The sequence below is a fragment of the Rattus norvegicus genome, chromosome 6 (assembly GCF_036323735.1).
Source record: "Rattus norvegicus strain BN/NHsdMcwi chromosome 6, GRCr8, whole genome shotgun sequence".
Lineage (NCBI taxonomy): Eukaryota > Metazoa > Chordata > Mammalia > Rodentia > Muridae > Rattus > Rattus norvegicus.
In genome coordinates, this window is record NC_086024.1 from 53,456,664 (window position 1) to 53,471,188 (window position 14,525).

The window sequence follows — 14,525 nt, forward strand, 5'->3', positions numbered from 1 at the left end:
AGTTTTGTGGGAGGTCATAAGTATGGATCAATTTGCATTCTTTACATGCAGACATACAGTTTGACAGCACCATATGTTGAAGATGCTGTCTTTTTTTTTCTAGCATGTATTTCTGGCTTCTTTATCAAAAATCAGGTCTCCATAGGTGAGTAGATTAATGTCCAGGTTTTCAGTTCTATTCCATTAATCAATGTGTCTTTCTGTGTGTGTACCAATGCCATGCTATTTTTATTGTTATGTACAATTTGAGGCCAGGGATGTCAGTACCTCTAGAAGTTCTATTATTATTTAGGGTTGTTTTAGTTATCCTAGTTTTTTTTTTGTGTGTGTGTGTGTGTGTGTGTGTGTGTGTGTGTGTGTGTGTGTGTGTGTGTTTTCATATGAAGGTGAAAATTGTCCATTCAAGGTCTGTGAAGACTTGCGTTGGAACTTTAATGGGCATTGCACTGAATCTGTAAATTGCTTTTGATAGAATGGCCATTTTTTTCTATCTTAATTCTACCAATCCACAAGCATGGGAGATTTTCATTCTTCTGATAGCTTCTTCACTTTCTTTCTTCAATGTCTTAAAGTTTTTATCATACACATCTTTCATTTGTTCAGTTATTTTATAACTTTTTGAAGCTGTATTTAAGGATATTGTTTCCTGGATTTCTTTCTCAGTTTGTTAATTTTATATAGAAAGGCTACTAATTTTTTTTAGTTAATCCTGTATCCATCCACTTTGCTGAAGGTGTTTATCAGCTGTAAGTGTTTCTTGGTATAATTTTTAGGTACACTTACATATAGTGTCATACCATCCAAAGATTAAAGACACCTTGCTTCCATGTGTGTCCCCTTGGTCTCCTTCAGGTCTTTTATTGCTCTAACTACTTAAGATACTATCCTGAATATGTATGGGGAGAGTAGACAACCTCAACTTGTTCCTAATTTTAGTGGAATTGCTTTGAGTTTCTCTCCATTTAGGTTGACGTTGGGTATGGACTTGCTATAAACTGCCTTTATTACCTGGAGGTATGTCCCTATATCCCTAATCTCTCCAGGACTTTTATCATGAAGGGGTATTGGATTTTTGTCAAAGGCCTTTTGATCATGTGGTTTTGTGTTTCAGTTTGTTTATATGGTGGATTACACTTACCAATTTCTATATGTTGAACCATTCCTGCATCTCTGGGATGAAGTGTACTTCATCATGGTAGATAATATTTTTGATAAGTTCTTGGAGTTGGTTTATAAGTACTTTATTGAGAATTTTTGCATCTATGTTCATAAGGGAAGCTGGTCATAATTCACATTTTTGGGTAGGGTCTTTATGTCGTTTAGGTATCGTAGCAACTGTGGTCTCACAAAATAAATTGGACAATGTGCATTTTGTTTCTACTTTGTGGAATAATTTGAGGAGTATTTTCATTAACTCTTCTTTGAAAGTCTTGTAGGGTTCTGCACTAAAGCCATCTGTTCCTGGGCATTCTTTTAGGTTGTGGGAGAAGACCTTTAATGATGTTTTCTATTTCTCCAGGAGTTATAGGTCAAATTAAGTTATTTATCTGATTTTGATTCAACTTGGTTCATGGTATTAAGAAAATTGCCCATTTCTATTATATTCTCCAATGTGGTTGAGTACAGTTTTTAAAGTATGTCCTTATGAGCTTCCTCAGAGTCTGTGTTGCGTCCCCCTTTCCTATCTAATTTTGTTAATCTGCATTCTCTCTCTGCATTTTAGTTAATTTGGCTAAAGACTTGTCAATCTTATTGATTCTTCTCAAGAGACTAACTTTTTGTTTCAGTGATTCTTTGCATTGCATTTTTATTGGTTTTGTTCCTATTTTATTGATTTCGGCACTGAGTTTGAAACACTTCAGTTTCTGATTCAGTAATGAGTTGTTCCATCACCACAAGTTTATGAACTTCTTACTGTTTCTATTGTTGTCGTTTTCCAGCTTTAATCCATGGTGGTCAGATAGGATGCAGGGCATTATTTCAATTTTCTTGAACCTATTGAGACTTGTTTTGTATTCCAGTACTTGGTCAATTTCAGAGAAAGTTCTATGAGCTGCTGAGAAGAAGATTTATTCTTTTGTGTTTGGGTAAAGTGTTCGGTAAATATCTGTTGGAGCCATTTGGTTTATGACCTCAGTTAGCATCTGCATTTATGTTTCGTTTTTATCTGACTGACCCGTCTACTTGACAAGACTGGTACCTCTACAAAGAGAATGTGCAAGGAGCCACCCGTGACCAGTACAAACAACTACTTTGAACTGAGTAGCTTTGACCCTCTTGGTTACCAGGGAAAGTGCAGGGAGGTAAACTGGGGTGCAAATTAAAGTTGACTCTTGCTTGCTGTCTCAGTCCTCAGCTCAAAAACTCAAAAGAGGCTTGACAACTCTTGAGTCCATGCCCCACAAACTAGGAAGTCAGTGGACAGCTTTTCTCTGAGGCTTACTGAGGTTATCATAAATGACCAGCAGGGGTACTCATATTTCCTCCTCTCCCCAACCCCACCTGAGCAAACCAAAGAAGTACCAAAAAATGTCATTGCAAATTGTGAAACCCATGGAACCATAACATCTGTTAATGTAACAGAGTACAGTAGAACCTCGTTGGTTCTTGCAGAGCAAATAAATGCAACCAGGAGACAAACGAATGAAAGAGGACTTGTGTCTATCACAGATAGGGAGAATGCCACAGTTATTCCAAAAGTAAAGTATGGAATTGGAAGAAGCTATGTATCTTCATAAAGTAAAACACTTGTGGGGCAAGCTCAGTGTAAAGTATACATTGCTGAACATGCTCACTTTAGATTTCTAATTCAAGGACGATGGCAAATGCATTCTGGCTGTGCTTAGCTCAAGGCCGTGCAGCACGCGTCTGAAAGGTTCCTGTGACAGAAACACTTCTGAGTATGCTCACTTTATTTTTCTCAAGAACTTTTAGCTGAAACAAAGGGAGAGGACGCTTTGAAGGTGTGTTCATGTAGAAGGCTGCCGGTAGAGGCGCGCGCCTGCCTTGTTAAGACAGTTGATACTAAAATGTACAAGTTTATTATGCTACTTTATGCATGATGACAGACTCTGAGGTGATTTTCAACTGATGATTTCTTTATTTTTCTTGCATTTATTTACATGTGTGTGCACATGCACACATGTGTGCACACTGGTGGACATGAGCAGACAATATGGAGGAGTTGGCTCTCCCCTTTCACTATGTAGGTCTGAAGGATCAAACTCAAGTCATCAGATGTGGTGACCAGCACCCTTAACCACTGAGGCATCTTACCAGACCCCTCTTTACTTTTAATTACTTTACTCTTTTCTTTTCAATTCCCTTCTAACACTGATTTGGAATCAATTCAAGAAAGAAGTGGAACCAAGGGAGGAGTGAAAGGGAGCGAGGGCATCAGTATTTTTCTTGGACCAAATTGCCAGATGCTTGACTTTGGGACAGTGAACCTTTGGGCTCCACAAGTACTCATAGAGCTATAGAAGCCTTGGGAATCTTGGTAAGTGGTTTCCTCTGAGTCACAACATCATGCTCTATCTTTGTGTCCAGGGAATGAGCCTGGGTATCTGCATTCACAAGCACAAGCTGAGTCTTTGCCAGAGATAATTTTTGTAGGTTTAAAGAAAACGTAAAGGTCATGAAAATTAGTTACAGTGATGCAGTCAAGCCAGGTTCCACATACTCTTCAGCACATCAGGCTTCTCCCTGCACTGACTAACATGATGCCCTTAGAGAACAGGTTGGACATTGGCATTGTTTAGGTGTGTGTGCTTGCACACGTCTCTGTGTGTGTCTGTGTGTGTGTTTACATGTGAGCTTATGTGTGAGCTTATATAAGTGTGCATGCATGTATGTGTGTGTGTGTGTGTATGTATGCATGTAACTGTAGGTGCATGTCTGTATTGTGTGTAATGACTTTGTTGACACAATTCACGTACTGACAGACAGTACAAATCAATAGTTTGGGTTCTACCAAAAGCTGTGTGAATATCAACACAATTAATTTAGCATATTTTCTTCACCTCAAATAAAACTCCCACTTCTGGATATGCACCTGAAGAGAACTAAAAGCAGAGTTTTGAAAGGAGGTCTGTACCCTGCTACTCATAGCAGGACCCTTAGAAATAACCAGGTGCCAGAGGTAACCCAAGTATCCAACCAAAGATAAGTGGATCAGCAAAATATTAGAAATCACAACCTGAATAAGCCTTAAGGATATTATAGGCGGTGAAATGAATGAGACAAACAAGACCAAACCTATGTGACTATACTTACATGAGGCAGCTAGCTAGAGATACCAAACTCATAGAGACAGAAGGGAAAATGATAGTTATCAGAGCTGATGGGAAAATACTGGAGCATTACTAGTTACCAGATACAGAGTTTTCAGTTTTGCAAGAAAGAGAGACAAGAGACAAGGTTTGTTGCACAATTGAGTGAATTACTTGATGCACTGAACTATGGTTACGATGGTAAGTTTTGTAATGTGTGTATTGCCAAAGAGGATAGAGAAAAGTTAAAAGGCTACCCTCCTTTTAATTGACACATCCCCACCATTCCACATCCCCACCTCGACCTGAGCACTAACCTGCTTTCTGTCTTTCTGGATTCACTTATTAGAGATATTTCAGGTAAGAATCATATGTTCAGTCTTGTCTCTGACTCTTTTTTTTTTCTTTTTTTTGCTAATATTTTGAAGGTTCATCCCACTGTATCCTCAGTGCTTTTTTTAATTACTGAGAAGTATTTCATTGTACAACTACCCATTCTTTATTTGTTGGGCATTTTAATTGTTTCCTTGAACATAAGATTTTCCCACAGTAGGAGGGTATGCTTTGCTTTTCTGTGGTGACTTCTCAGCATTCCCAACATAAGCGGATCTAAGAAATGTCTGTGGGGGAAAGGAGAATGAGAAGGTGGAGAACAAGGAGGGGAAAGTAACAAAGAGACAGAAAGGGATGACAGATGTATGTGCCAGAGAGGGAGCTGTTGGTGATAGCCATGCACTGGCAATGGCCTGCCTGAGTCACCAGTCTAGTCAGAGCCCAGAAGCCAAGCCAGTCCCCCAGCTCACACACTCTCCTGCGCCCACCGTCTTGGCTCTGCCTAACTGCCATTTAGTAGAACCACATGGGGATTCCGAAGCATCTGGTATGAAATTTTTCTCTGTGAAGCTGAATGTAGTAGATAATCACACATCCAGACAAACAGTGGATTGTGCAAGGCAAGCCGCCTTGTTCTTAAACTGTTCATTTTGTTCAATGTGACCTATGAACAGCATTTATGAGAGTAGGGGATTAAAAGTAACTATGAACGTCTGTGCTATGCTTTCAGATTTCAACTGTCACCTTCTTGGGAGTCTGCCACTACTATCCACCTATGACGTGGAAATGGGTCAATGTTCTTGCCACACTCATGCCATCAGCCTGTGCCTTGAAAAGTGTATTGTGCATCTTTGCCAGGAACCCCCCTTTTGTGGCAATACATGGGTCTCCGTGGCCATTGCCTAAAAGAGACTTGAAATGGTGCTCTTTATTGTTCAGTGCCCTGTAGCATGAGCCCTCACAGCACAGAAACTGGCAAACTCCAGCCTGAGAGAGGACCCACACTAAGGGCACCTGTACCCAGGCTTGACTACTTGAGGTTGATCTCAGAACATACATGGTGGAAAAAGAGTCAACTCTGGAAAATTGTCCTATGACCTCCCTGTGGATTTCTTCCAAGTCATGCCCCCTCCTTACACACACACACACACACACACACACACTCACATAGATATACACACACACACACACACACACACACACACACACACACACACAAGAAGAAAAAGAGAGAGAAATTAGCAAGGACAGAACATCATCCTCCACCCTCCAGCTTCCCTTCTCCCCAAGAACTGTCGGTCTACTTTACCAGCACACCACTGGATTAGACTAAACACACCCAGCCAAAGTGTCAATGAGATATGTCTTGAGAGTAGAGGCAGTAGAACAACCATCTTACACACACACACACACACACAATTTTGTCTCATATTCTTTCTTTTATCTCATGTATATAATCCACATCAGCTCCCTACCTCTCTCTGACTAAAAATAGTCTAAATGACCTCTTAATAAAAACAGTAACAACTTGGATTTAGATGTATTTTAGATTCCTGTGGGAAATGAACTCTTGAATTTTTCACAGACAGTACTAAACATATGAGCATGTATATTCTAAAATTAGTTAAATTAAACATTCTTACTCTATAAGAACCGTACTGCACAATTGGGAAGTTTAAACCCAACTCTTTTCTTTGTTCTCAACTCTTGGCAGCCCACCCTGATATTTTAGACAGAGAAAAACAAAAAGTTAACCTAATAAAAGAACAGTGACCTTGATGTGTCTAAAGAAATGTAGCTAGTAAATAAGAAACATATGCCTCTGAGGAAATAGTTTAGGACTAAAATTTTAAATCACTTTACTAGAAACAACCAGGTGGAGGAGATAAGAAATAAACATGAAGGACAACTCAGTCAGCCATGTCACGTGTTTTTACACAGAAGGGAAATATATGTGAGCAAAGTAAAAAAAAAATGGCACACCCCATGTAACCACATCACTGAAGACCCTGAATCAGATCACTGTAGGAAAGCCTCAGACCCAGGATGGGTTGCTGTGCTGGTAGACCAGATGGCTTGCATGGGACACAGAATCAAGAGGAGGACAACTGAGAAGAGGCTGTGCTGGGGGGAACTATCAATCACAGATAACCCCAAGCCCCAGACGATGATTCTCACTCACATAGGGGTGACAATATCCTGAACTATCATGGATGAGCAACATGAAAATGAACCCTGGCCCACAGGACTTTTCCCAGACACATCCGGAGTGAAGCAATTCATTGCACATTTTTTCCCCTTGAGCTGACATTTGGTTTGAGAAAAAAAATATCAAAAAGCTTTAGTTGTGTTTTCTGACCATTATGTCAATGTTTAATGTTTAAATTACTGTTTGAGTAAAATTAGACATAAAATTTACTGAGGTAACAAACACAGAGACCATTGAGAGCATTCCAATCAAGAGTCTCAGCTCTTAAATCTAAATTTATCAGAGTATGTTACGCTGAGACTTGAGAGTTCTTCTGAGCATTTTATACTATCAGAGTTTTTCCTTTTCTAGCCTCACCAGCTGTTTATGTTGTCTAAAGGTCAAGATGTTGCAATGACAAAGTCTTGGAACACAGAGTTGACTCTCATGAGGTTCACACTGTACCAGAAATGCTGGCTGATATGCAATTGTTTCTCCTAACTGGGGAGACCATAGAATACCACAAATATTCCATAGAATACATTCAAATCAGCTCAACTCATTAGCTACCCAACTACCCATTACTTTAGCATAATATAAACCCTTAGAGATCATTGTGGTAGGAAATGTATAGGTTTTATTAAAATCATTGCAGGTAGACTGGTACAACTTCTCAGCAAGATCCTGAAGGACTAACCTTGAGCAAACTCTGGGGCTGCGGGAAGAAATAATAGAATTTTGTTTCATTTTGTTCAGCTCATACTTAGCTGCTGAATGTAGGAGAGAGGTGTCCACTGTACAAGAGCAGGGAAGGCTACTGGGAGGCTGGCCAGGGTGGTGGGCTGTTTAATTCATGGCAGATGAAGATGCAAACATCTTACTCAGGGTGAACCAGAAATTAAATACCTTTTGCAGGAAGGGATGCCCAGGAAGGGGAGTTCATTGGCTAAACACTAGATCCTCATTAGTGTGGAGAACTCTAGGTTTTTTGCGATGTGATAGATTGTCATGACCCTCTTAGTGGAATGTTGCGATCATGTGCTCCAGGACAGGAACCTGCCATTCTCAGTTAGGAGATTTACCAGGTTCTGAACTTGCTCCAACCTTATCAGCTCTGTCTGGTGGCCTGGTCCACTGCCCACAATTCTCTTGGGGAAGACTGTATTCCATAATAGGAAAGGCTGTTGAAAGCAATGACCTTTCACAACAGCCTAATTGATTTCTTTTGCCCCAAATGTTTCTAAGACTCCTGCCTACATGCCCCCCCCACCCCAGCATGGTCAGTGGATGCCTGAAAATCTGTTTTTTAGAGTAGAATCAGAGAGTCTTGAAGGGAAGAAGAGGCTGAGTTCCCTGGATTCGAATGCACTTTTCAGGACAAGTCAGATTAGGCCTGTGGCCCCCACAGGAATAATGAGTCAATATAGACTCCAGAGCATCTGGTCCAACACCCCTCATGCCCCATTTCACCTCCAGTCCCTCACATACCCTCACATTAGATTCTCTCCTTCTGGTGGTTGACTGAGCGTGAATGACACCCACATGTCAACAGTCACACCTGCACAGAACCTGCCCCCAACTACTTCTTTGTCCCTTTGAATTTTTATCTCTATGAAGCAGAGGAAGCTTGGCCACTCCAAGGACTTAACATCTTTGGCTCATATGTTGTCAGTGTTCGGAGTTACACAGGACAATCAGAGAAAGACACTGCAGGATGTATTATGGCTTTTGTTGGGGGGGGGGTAGTTAGCTCTGATGAAGTGAACCTCCAACAGCCTTATTGATTATTACACAAAAATTGTGGTTTGGGTAAAACAAGTTCCTCATACCAAAGCCTCTAATCTAATCTATGTTTCATGAATGAAAACACCACTTCTCTGCACCATTAGTCCTTACTGTGTCCTTGGGCACAGAGCCGAGCTTATTTTAGCCTGCGGGCGCCAGTTCTTTGCTTTCTGAGGTCTGAGTCTGTGTTTTATGTTTGTTCCAGTTATAGCATTGCACTTGGCAAATAGATGCAAACCAGAGCAAATTGGGGCAAAAACTGACTACTTTTGCTGTTTCAATCACATTCAATGTGATTAATACGCAATATTTGCAAGACATTCCAAGGTATACCAGGACCTTTTTATGATCAAAGTTGTGCTCCTTCAGAAAAAACAACTCTATAGATAACAGTCACTGTTCTCCATGGTGATTTCTTCAAGTCAAAGTACTTCTAGAAATCAACTACTCATCATGATGTTTATCCTTGATACAATGATACTACTGGAATTCCACTACAGTATCTCTTGCAGTAAATATTAAAAAAGGGTAACCTTTTAACCCACACTGGTGCTGGCACCATAGGGCCACATGGCACTGTGGGGTACTTTTATCTCAACAGCTTCATGCTGCCCCCAAGTACTCTCAGACCCAAGAGGTCCACGAGCCATTCCACCATGGCACCTTGCCACGCTGGTCCCTAGAGTTAGTTCTGGCACCAAAGGGCCATATGGTACTAACCATAATTTATCTCTGGTTAGTATCTCTCCCGGCAGCTTTCTACTAGCTGCGAACTCTCTGGTTCTAGCTACTCGGTAAAATCATGACTCAATAAGCTGTAATTTATCAATCAGATTTATATGTTAAATTCTCAGTCCACAATACATCCACACAATAAACTCAACAACCAAGTGATAAATATATAAACCACCCACCTAGATAAGATAAACTGACCTATAGAATCCATCCCTCAAGAAATATTCACAACAACCTGTATCTATGTAGAGAAGCATCAAGGATCGTTTATGTCTGCCTCCATGCTGTCTCTCTCCTTTCTGCTTCTCCCTCTCCTAAAACCTCTATTCCCGCCTCCCTTCCTTCTCATCCAATGACAGGTCTCGTTTTAATCTTGTGCCTGCCTTCACCTGCATAATGACATTAACCTACAGTATCCCCTGTCTTCTCCCCAGAGACTTGATTGGATAGCATGTCAGGAAACACTTACAGCCCGGAGATCATGGCCAAGGCTCCTAGGACAGAATGCCTCTGCCCGGGATTCAGGCCAGAGCCGTGGTTGTTCTATCATGCAACCATGGGTTATACACTTTTTGAGGTTTGCGTCTGTGTTTTATCTTTGTACCCAGTTATGGCGCAGCACCTGGCAAATAAATACAAATCAGAACAAATTGTGGCAAAAACAAAATCGGACTACCTTGCTCTTGCAGACTCATGCAACAAGTTCCTTGGAAGTCTGGGTCTCTGTCGCCACCAGGATGGTACAAAGCACAAAACAGTGTCTATTACATTCACCAAGCTTGCATCTGTGCTTAGCACAGGCCAGACACATAGTAAGAAGCTCATGGATTTCTCCTAATAGATGAATAAACATAGAAGGTTCTCAAGAGCATGACTCCCAACCAGGGAAAGAAAAGAATGACTCAGGGTGAAAATCTTCAAGGAGAAAAGACATTTGAAAACCATTCTAGGGTGGTATTAGATAAGGAGAGCAGGTGCCATGGTCCCACAGTTCCTTGGAATGTGTCCTTTATCCAGTCCCTCAATATGAAAGAATGACAGCATTCCTCAGGAGGCTTGAGATCTGCTGCGTTGGTGATGGGAACTGAGGCAGAAGACTTGCACTGCCCCTGGCATAAAACTAAGGTAGGAGAAATTCACATATAACAACTACGTCTGTGATAAGAAAACACAAGACAGGCATTATCTAAAACACATGCACCATTTTTCTACTTAACAATAGTCATTTGCCATGTGGTGGGCACCAAAAAAAAAACAAAAAAAAAAAAAAAACACGATGAAAGGAGTTAATATCATGAATATTATAGATCTCAAGCAAAGCTTGTGAGTAGATGGCCAAAAGAATGCTTGTTGTGATGGTGAGGGAGTGCCGTCATTCACAGAAAACCCAGAGTGAGGCTCACATCAAGTAGTAAAGCACAGCAGTGAGATCGCTTTCCTCCTATACTGTGGGCAAGATTTTTAAGTGTAATAGGAAAACCTTAATTGGGTACCACTCAGTTATTTGCTCATTCACTTGGCACATCTTTATGGTGTGCTTGCTGCACTGCTATAATTCTAAGAACACCTCCATTCATTCAAAGCTCGTGGCTCCCTGTATATTATCACATTTAATAGGCACCCTAAGTGTTATCTCGCAGATGAAGGAAACATCCAGAGGCTAAGAACCATGGCCAAAGGCAGATGGTGGTGGGCAGCAAGGCTGAACTGACATCCGGGTGCATCTGGCACCGTAAAGATGCTTCTCAACATTGTGGGTAGTGGAGCCCCAGGACAGTGTAGAAAGGGGTGAGTTAGGGTTCCTGGCCCCGAGAGTTCTTTTCTAGCTAGTATCTTAACATAGCTAGCTCAAGATGGAGCAAGATGAGGACAGAACCACAAAACAGGGCAGACGATGTGTGATTTCTTTAACTTATGCTCCCAGGTCACAGTCTATTACTAAGAGAAGGCAGGGCAGAAATGCACACAGGAGCTCAAAACAAGCCACGCAGGGACACTGCTTGCTGACTCATACTTAGCTGGCTCTCTTCCTACATAAGATGGCACCACCTACAATGGAACGCCTTCTTCCCACAGGCAAGTCCCCAGTCAAGGTATTCCTTGACTTTACCTGTGTGGAGTTGACCATCACTGCCAACTGGGACAACAGACTAACCAGAGAGAGTTAAAAATAATGTTTTAGAGGGGAAAAATTCAGAGTGCTGGTAGATTGGCAAGTAGAACACGGAGTTCAGTAGGGAAGAAAGAGTGAAAAATACAATCACGGTTTCCTGCCTCAGGGCTAGAGTTTAGTCTTCGTGCGTGAGTCCCTTGACATTGTCTGAGCGGGAAGATGATGTGCTGAGGGTGGTCTTCAGTGTTCCTCCTAACACTCCTAAGACAGAGAAGGAGCCTACAGTTATGCACATGGGAGTGAGTAAGAGTCTGAAGTTCAGAGGTAGCCAAGGAGAACCAGAGATGGAAACACAAAAGGGCATAAGCAAAGACAACAGCTAGGAAGTCCTTTCAGGACTTTAATTAGAGAGTTAAGAATTGCAAGTAGCTTTCTCAGTATCTCTGTAAAAGACTATATATAAATCTATATTTTTATATATGGGATACTAAGTATTTTATATGTTATATAATACATATTGCATTTATGTTTATATACTTATGTATTTAAAGACTTATATTATTACATATAAATATATTTATACTTTTATAAATTTAGTAATTATAAGGTATATTAAATAAGATATATTATATATTATTGTGATGGCTTGTATATGTTCGATCCAGGGAGCGGTACTGTTAGAAGCTGTGGCCCTGTTGGAGGAGGTGTGTCACTGTGGGTGTGGGTTTTAAGATCCTCATCCTAGCTGCCTGAAAGCAGTATTCTGCTAGCAGCCTTCAGATGAAGATGTAGAACTCTCAGCTCTGCCTGGACTATGCCTGCTTGGATGCTGCCATGCTCCCATCTTGATGATTATGGAATGAACCTCTGAACCTGTGAGCCAGCCCCAATGAAATGTTGTTTTTATAAGAGTTGCCTTGGTCATGGTGTCTGTTCACAGCAGTAAAACCCTAACTAAGACAAATACTTATATATTTTGTATACATTATAGATAGATAGATAGATAGATAGATAGTAGATAGTAGATAGATAGATAGATAGATAGTAGATAGATAGATAGATAGATAGATAGTAGATAGATAGTAGATAGATAGATAGTAGATAGATAGATAGTAGATAGATAGATAGTAGATAGATAGATAGATAGTAGATAGATAGATAGATAGATAGATAGATAGATAGATAGTAGATAGATAGATAGTAGATAGATAGATAGTAGATAGATAGTAGATAGATAGATAGTAGATAGATAGATAGTAGATAGATAGATAGATAGATAGTAGATAGATAGATAGATAGATAGTAGATAGTAGATAGATAGACAGACAGACAGACAGACAGACAGACTCTTACTTCCCTCTGCATGACTGCAGACTTCTCTCTTCTGCTAGAGTGTTTGGAGGAGCATTGAAGATAATCTTCAGCATATCATTTTCCTACTTAGAAAATTTTAATGGACTTCAAAGACTAAACTCTAGCCTTGAGGTGTAGCAGGAATCGCACACACACACACACACACACACACACACACACACACACACACACACACACCTGCCCTGTGGCTCAGAATACAGAGTGTCGTGTGCACTCGTGACACAGACATCACCTGAGAGCTCATTAGAACCTCAGCCCCATCTGAGGTACGTACGCTGTTAGGTCTGCATTTCAGCAGTGTCTGCAGGAGATGCTTGTGCACTTTAAAGAGGCCCCACTTCTCTTTTGTAAGTGACTTAAAACAGAAGAATGGAGAGAATGAGCCACCAGCCTTTAAGTGGAGAAAATACAGCCTAAAGTCACATTTGATACTGCTTACATTTGATAAAATATAAAATTTAATGCAGTATAAGAGCTAATGATAATTCCATAATTTTCTCTGTACAACGCTAGCAAAATGGTCAATTTTATGTCACAAGATGAACATAATTAATGAAGAAAAAAATGATAAATAGAGAAATCCCAATGGGGCTTGTCCTAAAGGGCCTCACCACAAAAGGCAGGGCCTGGTTGGCGAACATGGCTAAGGATCACAACAGTGACACTCTCAAATAAAGAGGGTCCCAGAAGCAGATCACAGCTGACTTCCAGGCCACACGCTCCTGCTGAATGAGTGAGATGCCTATGAAATGAAAGCCTTGTGACATCGACAGTGAGACATGGATCAAGTGAACCCAGGGTGTAACAAGGCTTTGGAGATGGAGTAACCAGAAAATTGTAGCTAGGTTGGCAAAGGAATGACCAAAAAATGGTATAAAAATAACCATGGTGGGCTGGAGAGATGGCTCAGTGGTTAAGAGCACTGACTGCTCTTCCAGAGGTCCTGAGTTCAATTCCTAGCAATCACATAGTGGCTCACAACCATCTGTAATGGGATTCAATGCCCTCTTCTGGCCTGCAGGAAGAATGCTGTTATACATAATAAATAAATCTTTACAAATTAAAAAATAAAACCATGATATTTGTAGTTTTAGGGAAATTGGAGTTACATAGACATCATTTCTCCGATGCAGTTTGACTGGTAAAAATGGCTACTGTGGCTTAGCCTCTTGCGAGGACTTTTTCTTTTCCTTTCTTTTTTTTTTTTAGAGATTTATTAATTTTATTTACATGAGTATACTGTCACTGTCTTCAGACACACCAGAGAAGGGCATCAGATCTCATTACAGATGGTTTGTGAGCCACCATGTAATTGCTGGGAATTGAACTCAGGACCTCTGGAAGAGCAGTCAGTGCTCTTAACCGCTGAGCCGTCTCTCCAGCCCCTTAGGAGAAGTTTGTAAGAACAGAGTCTACAAGCCATAAGAACAAATAGCAACTGATCTGAAGACCATCCAAAGTCGCTATGTGTAAGAATTCATTGAATCTGCATACCCCAAATATTTTATGTTTTCTCTACACCTTGAAGTATGAAACTTCAAGGACAAAGTGTTGAAAAAGCATGATGTTGGTGCCCGTTTTAAGCACCACAAAGTCAGGGACAAGGGCCAGCAAATTTGGTCAGGCAAGGGTGCCCGCTGCCAAGCCTGATGATTTGAGTTTAGTCCCTGGGACCCATGTGGAAGGAGGAGAGGATATGCTCCCTCAAGTTGTCCTCTGACCTCCA

The 14,525-nt window shown here is 40.8% G+C and overlaps 1 pseudogene; it reads left to right on the forward strand.

Moving 5' to 3' along the window:
• The window catches only part of Lamb2-ps1 (laminin subunit beta 2, pseudogene 1), a 114,113-nt pseudogene that overhangs the window by 31,782 nt on the left and 67,806 nt on the right, over nt 1–14,525 (forward strand).